Genomic DNA, 16,053 nt, shown 5'->3' on the forward strand with positions numbered 1-16,053 from the left:
TGGGATCGAGTCCCGCATAGGGCTCTCTGCTCAGCAGGGAGCCTGCTTCTCCTCATCTCTCTCTCTGTCTGTCTCTCTGCCTATTTGTGATCTCTCTCTGTCAAATAAATAAATAAAATCTTTAAAAAAAAAAAAAAGAAAGAAAATAAAGTTGAGGGATACATAAAGTGTGATATAACTTTTTAAAAATCTATTAATACCTAGTTTTAATAAACACATAAGAAGTAAAAGTAGGAAAGCCTTGAAAGCTTCAGAGTGGTGGTTTCCTCTGGAGCTACAGGGGAGACTGGTAGGAAGGAATAAAAGAAAGCTTAAACTGTCATTTCATTTCTCTTTTTTAATAGCAGATATGGGAAAACATTAACATTTGTTAAGAGAGGATGTTGCATAGATATCTGTCTTATGTGCATCTCTGAATGTTCAAACTCTTTTACAGTTAAAGTCGGCCTCCTTGCTCGTATTGGGTCTCTCAGCCCACAAAGCCACCTGCTTGGTTTCCCTCATGGCAGGAGTGTGTTTGACCTGAACATCCAGCATGCCCAAAGAATTTAGGAGAGGGAAAATAGGCATTCATTTTCTCAAGGGTGAGAAGCTGATCTAAGCCTAAGAATGAAGGAAAGGGTCTTGGCACTGTCAAGATCAAGCAAAGTCATTGCCACTCCCTATAAATATTTCTTTAGGGGGGTGCCTGGGTGGCTCAGTTGGTTAAGCAGCTGCCTTCGGCTCAGGTCATGATCCCAGCACCCTGGGATCGAGTCCCACATCGGGCTCCTTGCTCGGCAGAGAGCCTGCTTCTCCCTCTGCCTTTGCCTGCCATTCTGTCTGCTTGTGCTCCCTCTCTCTCCCTCTCTCTCTCTGACAAATAAATAAATAAATAATCTTTAAAAAAAAATTTCTTTAGGGACCACTTAAAAAGAAGTGGGGGGGGAGCACCTGGGTGGCTCAGTCGTTAAGTGTCTCCCTTTGGCTCAGGTCATGATCCCAGGGTCCTGAGTTTGAGCGTCGCATCAGGTTCCCTGCTCTGCTGAAAGCCTGCTTCTCCCTCTGCCACTCTTCCTGCTTCTGTTCCCTCTCTCATTGTCTCTCTGTCAAATAAATGAAATCTTTAAAAGTAAAAAAAGGGGGCACCTGGGTGGCTCAGTGGGTTAAAGCCTCTGCTTTCAGCTCAGGTCATGATCCCGGGGTCCTGCGATCAAGCCCCCGCAACGGGCTCTCTGCTCAGCGGGGAACCTCCTTCCCCTCCTTCTCTCTTCCTGCCTCTCTGCCTACTTGTGATCTCTGTCTGTCAAGTAAATAAAAATCTTTTTTTAAAAAAAAAAGTTAAAAAGGGGGGAGGGGAGGAGCAGAAGACTTCTGTAGGAGATACAGAACCCAAGTGATTATTTGCAAGAATTGATGGAAGTAGAAAACTGATTTTTGCTAAGAAATTTCAGCGAAAACCCTGCAATTTTGCAAAAAACACTTTTTGGGACACATTTTTTGATGAAAATTTTAATGGATAAAAGAGCTGAGAAATTTGGACCTAAAATATACATGGTATTTTGCTGTGCTAAGAACAGATGAGTATTAATTATAATAATTAATGGGGTTTTTGTTTTACTGTGTGCATTAAGAAACTAGCAATTAACAATTGTTCTTGAATTTTAATGCTTGTTTTCAGAAGTTATCACAGGATTTTGACAGGAGCTTTTCTGTTGGTTAGAGTTGCTGATAAAACCCCAAAAGCAAAATCTCAGTGTTCCCTGCATTTTAAAGGGTACCATGAGGCCTGGAAACCCTGTCCAGGAGTATCTAGGAGGTGTAAGATTTACAGAACGTCTTGTTCTTGGGCCTCCACTGACAGGTTAGCATATAGCAATGTTGAGATCCAGAGGGGAGGGGCCTTACAGTCCTGGGATGAGGCCCCTGCCCTCTTCACAGGACTAGGGGACTCAGGTAATGAGAGAATAAGTGGAGATATTGGGGCATCTGAAATTACTGGAGCTTGGTGTGTGCACTCCAGCGAAACTCCAGGCCCCGTTCTTCTTGGGAGAGTTTTCCATGTACCCCTGGAAAGTGTATATGCGTGGTAAAGGGGTGGGGAGGAACCAAACACAGGCCTGAAACGGATGATTTCTGAAGAAGAGGCAGCTGCTGCTAGAGTAGCTCCTACCAGGAGTGCATGAAGCCCTGGATTTATATTGTGTCTAGGAAGCAAGAAATAGGACTCTGTTTTTCTTTGTTGCCAAAGATCACAAGACAGGATTTCAGCAGATCCCGAAGAGCGTGACCAGGTGATGGGTCAAAACCAAGACCCATCTGGACCCATCCCAAGCTGGAGCGGCACTGGAAAATCAGAAAAACCTCTACTCTGTACCTGGGATTTCCCAGAAAAAGGAGGATAGGGTGGCAGGAGCCATAAGGTTGTGTCCCAGTGATTACTAGGTGATGACCCACCTGGAGAAGGGTTAAAGGCAAGAACTGTATGGGGCCAAAGAGAAGGGAGACCGCCCAGTTGTGAATGACCTGGGGTAAAGCTGCCAGACAGCCACGCGTCTCCCAGGGAGGGGACTCCTGTCGGGCAAGCCACCGGGCCCTTAACAGGACCAGACTGGAGGACCTGCACCTTCCTTTTCCTTCACTCTCCCCTGACCCACGTGCGGAATAGCCGCCAGGGCGTTCAGGCATCTGAGAATAAGGTATGAGTTTGGAGTTTTAAAGTGGTCTAGACGAAGTTTCTGTATCGGTAAGTAAGCACAAATTTGCTTTCCCTCAAGTTTAGGGATCCTGTTGGGGGATCTGACGGCGTCGCGGGGTGAGACCACACAGGTTAGAAGGATTTGTACCACCAAATTTCGAATAACAGGAGGACATGGTAGGCTTTTTTTTTTTTTTTTTTTTTTTTTTTTAATTCACTTGACCGAGAGAGCACAAATAGGCAGAGTGGCAGGCAGAGGGAGAAGCAGGCTACCCCCTGAGCAGGGAGCCCTCATGTGAGGCTCGATTCCAGAACCCTGGGACCACAACCGTAGCCAAGGCAGACGCTTAACCAACTGAGCCACCCAGACGCCTCTGGGTGTGCCCTTTTAAAGAGGCGTTAAAGGAAGCCCATTTACATCACCCCCACAATTCAGGAGCGTTAGGTGGGAAGCGTGGTCCACTAACCCTTGAACCCCGGGCCTCTGAGAGCCCGAGTTGCGCGGGGGATTGGAGACTACATTACCCGAAAGCCTTGGGGGCGGCGCACTTCCGCCTCCGTAGCGGACATCTTCCGTCGCTATCTCCGGCCCTCAAGGGGGAGAAGTGAGGCTGCGCCACTGGCGCGGGCAGTCCCAGATTGCATGGGCTTGTGCACGGCGGTCCGTGTACGGAGTGCAGAGGATCAAGAGCATGAGTGGTTGTGCGAACTGCGCCCAGCGTCCGACTGCCAGGGCCAGGCCACCCACCTCCAGTGGCCGGTGTCCCACGGCAGAACATCGCAGGCCGGCCCCGCCGGTCTTCTCCCGCGCTTTGCCCCATAGTTGGGCACTGCCGTCTTCTATCCTGTGACAGGATATCCTACCCGACAAAATGGGGGTAAATTGAATCAAATGAGACTGTCTAGGTAAGTGGAGAGACTCCAGGTAACCATATCTTATCTTTCTGAAAAAGTCTGGCTTTTCCTGAGGAAGCGTGTTTCTACTCCACTGAAACAAGGTCCTGAAACCAGAGACACCGTCTCTTCCGCCCCCTTTCTGCTCCCTTATTCTAGATAGGAGCGGTCCCGTGCAGGAAGGCTGGAGTAAAAATGATGAAGCCTTAAGTGAAGGACCACACTCCCAGTAATAGTGGTCTAGGTAATTAGGGCAACTCTTTCATAGAATATAAGCTAAGCTGGTTGGAATGTTTTGAAGCGACAGCCTTCCAAAGAGCTAACAAGAGAGTGAAGAATTAGGACTTAAACTCTGGGAGAAGCAAGAGACTGAGTTCATTAAACCTGTCACTCAAACTGCTTTTGCCTGAAGGCATGTGCTGATGGGAAGTGACACCTGAGAATCCCAGCTGTAAGTCTGGTGGACTTGCAACCAAGTATACTTGGATATATATTGCATATATATATTATTATATATGTATGTTTATGCTTATGTATATGTGTATATAGGGGTACAAGTATAGGGCACCTGGATGGCTCAGTTAAGCACCTGACTCTTAAATTTGGCTCAGGTCATGATCTCAGTGTTGTGAGATCGAGCCCCACATCAGGCTCTGTGCTGGGTGTGGAGCCTGCTTAAGAGTCTCTCTCTCATTCTCCCTCTGCCCCTCTTCTGCTCTCTCTCTCTCTCAACAAAAGTATAAAAGTGCTGAAACCTGGGAGTTTGATAATCACCCCACATTTGAACAGAGAACACCAAAATGAAGGTACCCTCAAGAAAATGTTGAACTGGAGGTAAACCCTAGCGTAGACATGTATCCCAAATTCAGGTTATCTTGGAGGTGTAAGGAAACTGAGCCTTCAGTATGGACCATCTAATGGTGTGCCCAGGTGTTGACAAAAGCAAATGAAAATACAGTACCTTATAGAAATACCTTAGGGAAAGGTATTGTTATCTTAGACATCAGAGTGTTCACACACACCTCTTTTCTTAGTAACTTCGAGCACATTCTCAAAAATAACCAGATAAACAAGGAAGTAAGGCATCATGAAAAAACATGAAGAGATAACAGAAAACAAATACACAAAAATTCCAGATTCTAGATTTATCAGAAAGAGTATAAAATAGCAATTTTTGTAATTTTTACAGAGAGAAAAAACAAGTTAGAAAATATCTATAAAACCAAGAAAGCTTAAGAAGTTGACATAATCAGATTTGTAAAAGTAACCAAACAACATTAAAAAATAGCTAATTAAAAATAAGAAAACTGTTTTAATAGCAAATTACCAAAAGAATTAATCAGCTGGAGTATAGATAAGAATTGTGTAGAAACTCATGGGCAGAGACAGTGAGATGAAGAGACAGAAGAGGCAGAAACATGACTAAAACACATGAAATCATTGGTCAGGAAAGTCTAACATAATTTGGATTCCCAGAGAAAAATAAAGAAAAACTATAAGAAATATTTGGAGAATTAATGACTTAGAGTTTTCCAGAACTGATGAAAGACATACCACGCTTACAGATTCAAAAAGCCCAATGAAACTCAAAGAGCATAAAAAGTCCAAAACTTTATACATCCTGGTGAAACAGTAGAATATAAAGGGTAAGTAACATCTTAAAAGCAATTAGACAAAAAGATCAATTAACTTCAGAGAAGTAACATTGGACTTCCCAAATAGCGTTAGTGGAAGCCACATGAATGAGGAACGATATCTTCATTGTACTTAAAAGAAAATATGTGCCTACCTAGAGCTCTGTACAGCAAAAGTCATTCAGGAATGGAGACACAAGTCCCTTTTATACAAACAGGAAATTTTGTACAAACAGGAATTTCATCATGAGTAGACTCTAACTAAGGAAAGGAAATTCTAAATGCTGTGTTTCATATGAAAGATAAATAATCCCAGATGGATGGTCAGAGACACAAAGATAAAAAAAAGCTCAAAGAAAGTGGCCAAATGTGAATAAACCAAATGGTTAACTGTACAAAACAACAATATTATTTAAAAGCTTTTAAACATAGAGAATTAAAATCCAAAACACTAATGCTTCCATTGCTAGCTATAACAGAATAGCTTGTCATAAACTAACATTTCTAATAGAAATAGCTAGAAGAGCTGGGTAAAATACACACACACACACACACATAGATAAAATAAAAAGCAAAATAAATAAAAAGTCTCCAAAGCACTGGAGAGCTCCCAAAGGAGCCAGGAATGAGGATCCAAGATACCAAAGAGAAGGGAAGCTCATTGAGATAAGCCCAACATTCTCCATGCCCCTCTGGGAGAGTTGACAGTACCTACTCACATCATTGTAAAATGACTGAAAAACAAAAGACTAGGAAATATTAAAAGCAGCAAAAGGAAAAAAAATACATTTTACATTTGCAGAGAAAATACTGGAAGAATGGTCAAAACAAAACGCCACAGGTACCTAGCAAGCTAATGGAGAGAACTAAATAAATATTAATTCAGAAGGTGAGAAAGAACTTGCCAAGAGCCTCCTGAACACCCACAAGTGCAGCAAATCAGGCTGAGGAGTCACCGTGGGCAATTTGACTCTTGGTTGAGCAGTCAGTGGAGGGTTGAAATTTCATCTTTGACCTGGGCTTGAACCAGAGGGTAATGGGCTGGATGCCATCTCTAGCCCAGAGAAATCCCAGAATGCCACAGCCACAAACACCCTGCCTCACCAGCTCCAACCTAACCCAGAAGCAGTTCTTCAGCTTCTGGAAAGAGATGGCTTTCACCTACTGCACTTCTGCCCAAAAATAGTCCCTGTGTCCTCCAGAGTGGGTGGCCAGGGACTGAGCCAGAGGCAGGGAGAGAAAAGCACTCCTTTGCCTCCTCTCTTAGTGTGTGACGTTCCCCAGAAGCTGACAGGTCGGTGGCATTTCCTGGTGCGTGGATCCAATTCAGAGGTGGGGGTGACTTCACCGAGCAGAACAGCAGTGGTAAGTCTGCCAAGAAACTTGTGGCCTTGGGGCCCTTCCATGGGACAAAGCAGCTTCCATATTGGGAGCTTCATGAACCACCTGTAGGCCCTGTGGAATTCTGCATATTCTCCTCCACCTGCACAGTCTCTGTCATCTGCCGCTGAGGTCCTTGAAGAGGCATGTAGGGCTCAAAAGGAGATGATGACCTCTGTGCTGATGAGTCAGCAGCTGGAGACCCAGGAGCGTATGTCGGGGAGAGGGTCGGAGTGAGGGGGGTGGGAAGTAAAAAGCTGGAGCTGGAGAAAAAGGACCCTAAGGGTCAGAAGGAGAGCAAGAAGGGATGGGGAGAGGCGGACAAGGAACAGAGGGGTTGGAACCAGAAAAGCACCCCCAGGGAACCCTTCCTGGGTGCTCCGGGGTGTTCAGTTAAGGGGGGGGGGTCTCGAGCACACTACAGGAACCCTCTCGACTCCATGCCCACCCCTCCTACCTTTAGCAGGCCAAATCAGCTGGCAGGAAGGACATTTTTGGTTCTTTTCCCCTTTCAAGTTATTTTCCAATTTCACAACACAAACACTTTGCGGGGTGGGGATTAAGAAACCACATCCCTGACATTGCTCAACCCGTCTGGATGTGTCTGATTCACACTACCTGTTACTTCAAGGAGAGATGGGTGGGAAAACTCTGTCTCCACACCAGGCTTCTCATTCCACTATGCCTCAAACACAAGTGAGTGTTAGGACTAGGGAAATATAAATTCATTTTTTAAAAAGATTTTTATTTATTTATTTGACAGAGACACAGCAAGAGAAGGAACACAAGCGGGGGGAGTAGGTGAGGGAGAAGCAGGCTTTCCACTAAGCAGGGAGCCTGATGCAGGGACTCAGTCCCAGGGCTGGGGATCACGACCTGAGCCAAAGGCAGACACTTAACCACTGAGCCGCCCAGGCACCTCATAAATTCATTTTTTTAAAATGTCACGGAATGCACAGGAGATTTGGTCATTGTGTAGGACAGTGGTTTTCAAATTTGAACATATGTGAGAATCTCTTGCAGCACTGGTTGAAACAGATTTTGGGGCCCCAGCCTGCTGTTTTCTTTTTCAGCATGTCTGATCTGGAGCATTTGCAGTTCTAAAAGGTTCCCAGATGATGCTGACCCTGCTGGTTCAGGGACAACACTTTGAGTACTATTAATCTAGGTTATCAGAAATACAGCTACTGGGGCACCTGGGTGGCTCAGTGGGTTAAGCCGCTGCCTTCGGCTCAGGTCATGATCCCAGAGTCCTGGGATCGAGTCCCGCATCGGGCTCTCTGCTCAGCAGGGAGCCTGCTTCCTCCTCTCTCTGCCTGCCTCTCTGCCTACTTGTGATCTCTCTCTGTCAAAAAAAAAAAATCTTTAAAAAAAAAAAAAAAAAAAAAAAAAAGAAATACAGCTACTTTTAGGGATGCTCTGTTTTGTTTTTCAAGCATTCCCCTCCACTTTATTCAGACTCTTAGCCATTTTTTCTAGCCTTCTCCCTTCCTCAGATATGTCCAAACTGCATCTCATGGAGGATGTAGACCAAAATAATAAGAATAACAAGAATGAAAATGATACTCCAGACCCTTAAATAGAACAAACTGGTAGTTGCCAGAGGGGAGAGGGGATGGGGAAAACAGATAATGAGGATTAAGAGATACAAACTTCCAGTTATAAAATAAGTCAGGGAGGGGCACGTGGGTGGCTCAGTTGATTGAGTGTCTGCCTTTGGCTCGGATCATGTTCCTGGGTTGTGGGATGGAGCCCGGTGGGGAGTTCCCTGCCCCGTTTGGAGCCTGCTTCTCCACCTCCCCCTGCCTGCCGCTTCCCCTGCTCATGCTCTCTCTCTCAAATAAATAAAATCTTAAAAATAAGTTGGGGAAATGAACAGTACAGCATAAAGAATATAGTCGATAATATTGTAATAATGTTACAGATGACTACACTAATGGAGGTTAGCACAGAATCAATATGTTGTACACCTGAAAACTAATAAAGCATTGTAACATTGTCAATTAAATTTCAATAAAAAAGTGATACTCAAACTCAACATATTGTATACATTATGGAAAGCTAAAGTATGCCACTAATACCTTAATAAAGTGTGTTTTTTTAAATGAAAGTAAGACCTTGTGCCTGTCATTTTTCTACAAAATTTCTACAAGTATCTTGCTTGACTACTTAAGCTAAAAAGAAAAAAAGTGTGTTGGCAGGGGGCGCGGTGCTGGTCTGGACCTGAGAGTGTGCTCCAAACCCAGCCTCAGCAGCCGTGTAGTGCAGGTGACTTCATGGTGAGCTCTAGACCTGGTTTCTTGAGATGGCCCCTTTACCCTGGGGTCTTGCCCAAGTAAGAAGGGTGTATCTCTGACCACGGACCAGTAGGCCCAAGTCTGGAGTCTTCCTAAGAAGTCCTGTGCAGCAGCAGGCTTGGGTTGCATTGGAAGGAGGGAGAGGTTAGGTGTTGAGGCAAGAGGACAGGGGGGTTACGTAGAATTGGAGAGGGGAATCCCAGAGCACCTCAGGGCAGCTGCTCTGCACAGGCCCCAAGCTTGGCAGTGAGGGTTGGTTGGAGATGGTGGTCAAATGGCATTCTCTGAAAGTCAGATTGAATCACCAGATTGTGATGGCATTCTCTGAAAGTCAGATTGAATCACCAGATTGTGTTTTTTTAGGAGTACGAATTTTAATCCATGTCTAAAATGCAACTTCTGGGGCATCTGGGTGGCTCAGGTGGTTAAGCAACCAACTCTTGATTTCAGCTCAGGTCATGATCTCAGGATCATGAGGTCAGCCTCAAGAAGGGCTCCGCTCTGGGGCGACGTCTCCTTGAGATTCTCTCTTTCGCTCTCCCTTTGCTCCTCCCCTGCTCTATAAATAAGTAGATAGATAGATAGAAAGGAAGGAAGAAGGGGTCACCTGGGTGGCTCAGTTGGTTAAGTGTCTGACTCTTGGTTTTGGCTTGGGTCATGACGGCAGGGTTGTAAGATTCAGCCCTACGTGCGGCCCTGTGCTCAACACTGAGTCTGCTTGAGATTCCCCCTTTCCCCTCCCGCATCCCAGTAAAAATATAAATACAGTAAGTCTTTAAAAAAAAAAGATAAAATGCTACTCCTTTTCTGAATTTCTGAGAATTGGCAGTGCCCTATTTTACTTTTCTTCAAAGCAAATGTTCAGCCAAGCCTTAAATTAGGACTTACCACTGTGTTACCTCTGCTAGCATGTTGCAGTGACAATGTTTGTATGTCCTTAAACTATCCTGTTCTCCCCCAGAAGTGGTCAGTTATTCAAGTTTTTTTTTTTTCCCTGACAATCTTAAACCATTTTCCTTGTTGAGTATCTCATTTTCTGTAATACATTTTTTGTAAATAGATGTGTTCTTTGTAATTTTTTTTAAAAGATTTTGTTTATTTATTTATTTATTTGACAGAGAGATCACAAGTAGGCAGAGAGAAAAGGGGAAGCAGGCTCCCTGCTGAGCAGAGAGTGGATGATGCGGGGCTCGATCCCAGGACCCTGAGATCATGACCTGAGCCGAAGGCAGAGGCTTAACCCACGGAGCCACCCAGGTGCCCTGTTCTTTAATTTTTTTCATGTTTCAAGGTAATAGCATTGTTTTATATTCCTCTGTGCTGCACACTCAGGTCTTAGCTCAGGGTCCTGCACCTAGCAAGTGCTCAGAAGATTTATGAACAAAGCTAATGGACAATTCCAAGTCTCCCCGATGCCTTCCCAGTCAGTATTCTTTGCTCTCTCAAGTGACCTGGGATACATTTTTTAGTACTCTTCTGTACCTCATTTTTTTTTTTCTCTGTACCTCAATTTAAAATGGGCACATTCCTAGAGCCTACCCCCTAAGGTTGTTGTGGACTAAATGAGTTAACTTGTTGGATAGTATGTGGCTCATAACACTGTAGATGTGTCTTGCTACTATTTTGTTGTAATTAATCATCACATCATCATCATCATTGGAAGCAACTGGGGTGTATCAGACCTGAGTTAGAAAGTGTGACACTAGGGGCGCCTGGGTGACTCAGTCGTTAAGCATCTGCCTTCGGCTCAGGTCATGATCCCGGGGTCTTGGGATTGAGTCTTGCATTGGGTTCCCTGATCAGTGGGGGGAGCCTGTTTCTCCCTCTCCCTCTGCCCCTCCCCCTGCTTGTGCACGCTCTTTCTCTCTCTGTCAGATAAATAAAAAAAGAAAGAAAATGTGATATTAGTTGTACAGTCTTTGGGGGACTTCACCTCCCCTCCCTGCTTCTCAGCTTGTCCTATGGGAGCTGCCATAGTCCCACTTGTAAGGGCTGATGTGATGCTGTGAGGTTTTCCTGAGTTAACATCTGTAAAGCACTTTGCTCCATGCTGGGAATGCTTTAAAATGTGCAGTCCTGGAACCCCCTGGGTGGTGCCGTCAGTTGAACTTCCCAATCTTGGTTTTTGATCAGGTCATGATCTTAGCTTCATGAGATCCAGCCCCACATGTAGTTCTGAGCTCAGCGAGGGGTCTGCCAGTTTCTTATCTCCCGCTGCTCCTCCCTGCTCTCGCTCCCTCTCTCCAGTGAATAAATAAATCTTAAAAAAAAAAAAAAAGTGTGGTTCCAAGTCAGCCTAGGATTATTGGGGCGTTAGCCTTCAGTCGGGGATGGGGGAAGCTCTCCCCAGGAGCACCCTGGTAGGAGCGAGGGCTGCAAGGCCTGCCCACCTCCCGGCGGGGTAGGTATGCATGCGGCGGCCACCAGGGGGCGGTGCTAGACTGCAGAGGGCTCCAGGGACCAGGCAGCGACTAGACCGTTTGAGCCTGTGGCCTGCCTGCCTCTCCTTTTCTTCCTTCTCCAGTGTTTGGAATTTCACAGCATTGGCCTCTAACCATGGCTTCTGCAACTGGGGTGGGTGAGCGGAAGTACTCGGCAAGAAGGGAGGTTGGCATCAGTGTCAGCTATGGTTAGGATCCTGAACCAATAGAAATTTTTTAAATTTGTGCAATGTTTTTAAAATTGTGCAATTAACAAACATCCTTGCATGGTTAGATTCAGGTACATCCCTTTAGGTAAAATATTACATAGGCCTTGCTATCTATTTCCCATTGTAGACTTGTAGCACTCTGGTGACACTAAGTTTGGGCACTGGGCTGCCTATGAACTTCCTGTCCTTCCTTTTATTGCCGCACCGAAACACTGAATCAGATCAAGACGCTATTCGAAGCAACCAGCTAAATCCAGGATGTGACAAATATCACAGTTTCTCCAGCAATCTATGCTATGGTATGTGTGGGGAGAAGATCAAAGAAGCAGAAGAATTGCTGGGTCATATACTAATTCTATTTTTTATTTTTATTTATTTTTTTTTTTGAGGAAACTCTATACTGTTTTTCACAGAGGCTGTACCATTTTACATTCCCACCAACAGTGCACAAATGTTCCAAGTTCTCCATACCCTCACCAATACCTATTGTTGTTGTTTTAAAGATTTATTTATTTTAAAATGATTTTTTAAAGATTTTATTTATTTATTTGAGAGAGAACATGAGCAAGGAGAAGGTCAGAGGGAGAAGCAGACTCCCAAAGATTTATTTATTAAAAAAAAAAAAAAAAGATTTATTTATTTTAGAGAGCGAGCGGGGAAGGGACAGAGGGAATTGGGGGGAAAGAGAATCCTCAAGCACGCTCCTGCTGAGCGTGAAGCTTGCCGTGGGCGTCAATTCCAAGTCCTAAGATCCTGACCCCAGCGGAAATCCAGAGCCAGCTACCTAACTGACTGAGCCACCCAGATGCCCCAACACCTGTTGTTTTCTGTTTTTTAATAGTAAGAGTAGCTGTCCTAATGGATGTGAGGTGGTGTCTCTTTGTAGCTGTGATCCAAATTTCCCTAATGGTTAGTGATGTTGAGCATCTTTTCATGTGCTTATTGGCCATTCATGTATCTTCTTTGGAGAAAAGTCTGTTCAAGTCCTTTGCCCATTTTGAGGCTGTTTGGTTTTTTTATTGTTGACTTTCAGGAGTTCTCTGTATATTCTGGATATTCATCCCTTATCAGATAAATAAATATATTTATTTCCTGAAAAACAGTGCTAGAGATTGTTTACAGATACATGCACAGAGAGTGGAAATATAAAGCCGTGTACAGGAATGACCAGTGTCATCGAGGAGTGACGTTTGAAGCAGGGGGTTAGGATAGGGAAAGGCACATAGGAGGCTTCCCTCAACAGCTGTTGGGTTTTATTTCTTAGAGTAGGTCATAGTTAAATAGTGCTCACTATGTTACCAACTTTCCTTTTTGTGTGTTCTCCTGAGAATATTTCACACATTTAGAAAAATAAGGTATAGCAAGCACTTGGCTGGCTCAGTCAGTAGAGCATGCAACTCTTGATTGCAGAGTTGTGAGTTCGAGTCCTGTTTTGGGTACAAAGACTACTTTAGAAAATAAATAAATAAATAAACAAATAAATAAATAAATAAATAAAACGTAGCTTCTTAAAGGAAAAAAAAAGGCCTTAATTCATTAAGCAAGTCCTTTGCCATGAACTACTAGGTTCAAAAAGATCAACATACATAATTGACTTTAATCATCACCTCATTTCTCTCCTCATCTGCCACCACTCTGCCCTTTGTCCACCTCAATCATACTGGGCTTCCTACTGCCTTTTTAAAGAGTGTGGCCTTGTCCTGCTACAAGACCTTTGCACTTGCTGTTTCTTCCACTTGGAATCTCTTCCCTATGAAGAGCACAGTTTCCTTCCTCACCTCCTTCAGGTCTTTTCTCAAAGAGCACCTTTCCGAGGGCACCTGGGTGGCTCAGTTAGTTGAATGACTGCCTCTGGTGCAGGTTGTGGTCCTGGAGTCCTGGGATGGAGTCTCGCGTCAGTCTCCGGGCTTGATGGGGAGTCTGCTTCTCCTTTTGACCCTCCCCCTCTCTCATGCTCGCTCTCAAATAAATAAAATCTTAAAAAGAGAGAGAGAGAGAACACCTTTCCAGCAAAGCCTTCCTTGACTAACCTATCTCTCTTACCCTGCTCTACTTTTTCCTCTTAGCATCTGTCACCTTCTGACAGATTCCAAAATTTATTGGCTTACTATGTCCGTCTCTCCTCAATAGGATGTAAACACCAAAAGAGCAGGGATTTTTGTCTGCTTTATTCACTGCTGTATTCTCAGCACCTCAGACAACTTGGTACGTGGTATAGCACTTAATACATATAGGCTGAATCAGCGAATGGATGGATTTGTTATCTATTAGTGCATTACAAATTACAACTTCAACCACAAGCATTCACTCACATCGTTTCTGAGGGTCGTGCATATAGGAGCAGCTTAGCTGGGCGGTTCAAGCTCAGGTTTCCCCATGAGACTACAGTCAAGCTGTTAGAGCTGTAGCAGTCACAGGGCCTGGCTGGGGCTGTCAATCCCACTTCCAAGCTCACACACATGGTTGGAGGCCAGCCTCGTTCCTCACTGGCTGTTGGCCAGAGGTTTCAGTTCCTAGCTACAGCGGCCCCTCCACAGGGCTGTCTCATGTCATGGCAGCTGGCTTCCCCCAAGGTGATGAGAGCATGAAAAGAAAGAAGGGGGAGAGACGGAGAGTGGAAGTGAGGCAGGGAAGAGAAAGAAAGAAAAAGAGGAAAGAGGGAGGGAGGGGACAAAAGCACTTGTGACAAAAGACACAGTCTTTTACAGTCTTTTATTACCTTATCACAAAAGTGACTTAGCATCTGTAGCAAACAAAATCACGGTCTCCAAAGATGTTCAAGTCCGAATCCCTAGAACCTGTGAATATGTTACCTGACATGGCATAGGGATTCAGCAGATTAAGTTAAGGCTTTTGTTAAAGTGAGGGAGATTATCCTGCATTAGCCCCATGGGCCCAAAGTAATCACGGAGTCCTTATTAAGAAGGAGGGAGCAGAGCAGTTGGTGACAAAAAAGCAGAGGTGACTGTGGGAGCAGAGGTTGGAGTGATGTGAAGATGAGGAAGGGGACATGAGCAGAAGAACTCGGGCGTCCTCTCCAGGCTGGAAAAGGCAAGGAAATGGATTCCCTCTGGAAACTTCCAGAAGGAACACAGCCCTGTGGACAACTTGACTTTGGCCCAGTAAGACCCATGTTGATGTCTGACCTCCAGAATTCCAAGGTCGTAGCTGTGTGCTGTTTGAAGCCATGAAGTGTGTGGTGATTATTTTCCAGTTGGAAGAGGAAATGATTATACCATCACTTCGGCCCCATTGGACTGGTTAGAAGTGAATCAGCCAACATTCACAGGTTGTGAACACCAGGACGCATGATTGTTGGGGGGTGCTTTGAAGGCTGCCTACTACAATGAATGAGTTATTATTAACTCTTCTTTATAGATAGGTAAACTGAGGCTCAGAGGAGAGAAGCAACTTGCCTGAGATCATATAACAATGATGGCGGAGTCGGTTGCATCTGATGCTCAGAACAAATTCCAGACTCTTGACAAATAGCTGGAGCGACTGTCTGATCCGGGGCCTGCCAGCCTCCCTCATCGGCACAGACACAGCCCATTGATTCCCACCACAGAGCTCTTACACCTGCTGTTTCTTCTCCAAAATTGCCCTTCAGTGAGTTGGCTCTTTCTCAGCTTCAGGTCTCAGTTCAAATACAAGTCTTCCCTGATAACAAAATAACTCTTCTTCACCCCTTTTTACTTTATCTTTACTTTGTTTGTTTGTTTACTGTCCAATGTCTGTTCCCATTACTCTGAGCTTTTCTGAGGGCAGGGGTTCCCTCCGCTGTATCCATTGCTGTATCCCCAACCTTGACACATAGTAGGTCCTCAGTAAGTCTTTGCTGAATGGATGAATGAGCGAATTCACAGGGAGGTAAAACAATCTATTCAACTCCCTTCTCTAGGCATCTTGAAATAACGGTTCTTACCTGGCCAGCTTATGAAGACTAAAAGAAAGAAATAAAAGAAGTCACAAGGCCTCGAGCCACAAGATATATATATATATATTTTTTTTTTAAGATTTTATTTATTATTTATCGGACAGACAGATCACAAGTAGGCAGAGAGGCAGGCAGAGAGAGAGGAGGAAGCAGGCTCCCCGCTGAGCAGAGAGCCCAACGAGGGGCTCCATCCCAGGACCCTGGGATCATGACCCGAGCCGAAGGCAGAGGCTTTAACCCACTGAGCCACCCAGGCGCCCCGATATATATTTTTTTAAATGAGAGTTTCAGTTCTCTAACCACCAACAGGCTGGACTTGGGGGTGTTCATGGGGCTTTGGGCTGTGAGAGTCCTTTGTCTCCGGAAAAGGCAGAATCCTGGCAGGAAGGGTGAGCAATCCACCAGCACCACTATTTGGGTAATAACTAAGCCTTTTCTTCCCAGGCTGGTTCTTCTGGTTCCCACACCCCTGCCCTCAGGCAAAAATCCTCCCTACTTAGCCAGGAACTGGAGCTCTCTGAAGATTGCAGGTCAACCCTGAATTGAATGAGGGTTGTTGGGGGCGGGGGGGGGGGGGGGGGGGG

The 16,053-nt window shown here is 45.0% G+C and overlaps 1 long non-coding RNA gene across 1 annotated transcript in view; it reads left to right on the forward strand.

The window, feature by feature from the left end:
• The first annotated feature begins 3,140 nt into the window (after window positions 1-3,140).
• LOC132004808 (uncharacterized) overlaps window positions 3,141-16,053 on the forward strand; it is a 47,798-nt gene continuing 34,885 nt past the window's right edge. Inside the window, exon 1 of the long non-coding RNA XR_009400652.1 lies at window positions 3,141-3,583. This is a non-coding gene — a long non-coding RNA (uncharacterized LOC132004808). The remainder of the gene's footprint in view (window positions 3,584-16,053) is intronic.

This window comes from Mustela nigripes, chromosome 17 (assembly GCF_022355385.1).
Source record: "Mustela nigripes isolate SB6536 chromosome 17, MUSNIG.SB6536, whole genome shotgun sequence".
Classification (NCBI taxonomy): domain Eukaryota; kingdom Metazoa; phylum Chordata; class Mammalia; order Carnivora; family Mustelidae; genus Mustela; species Mustela nigripes.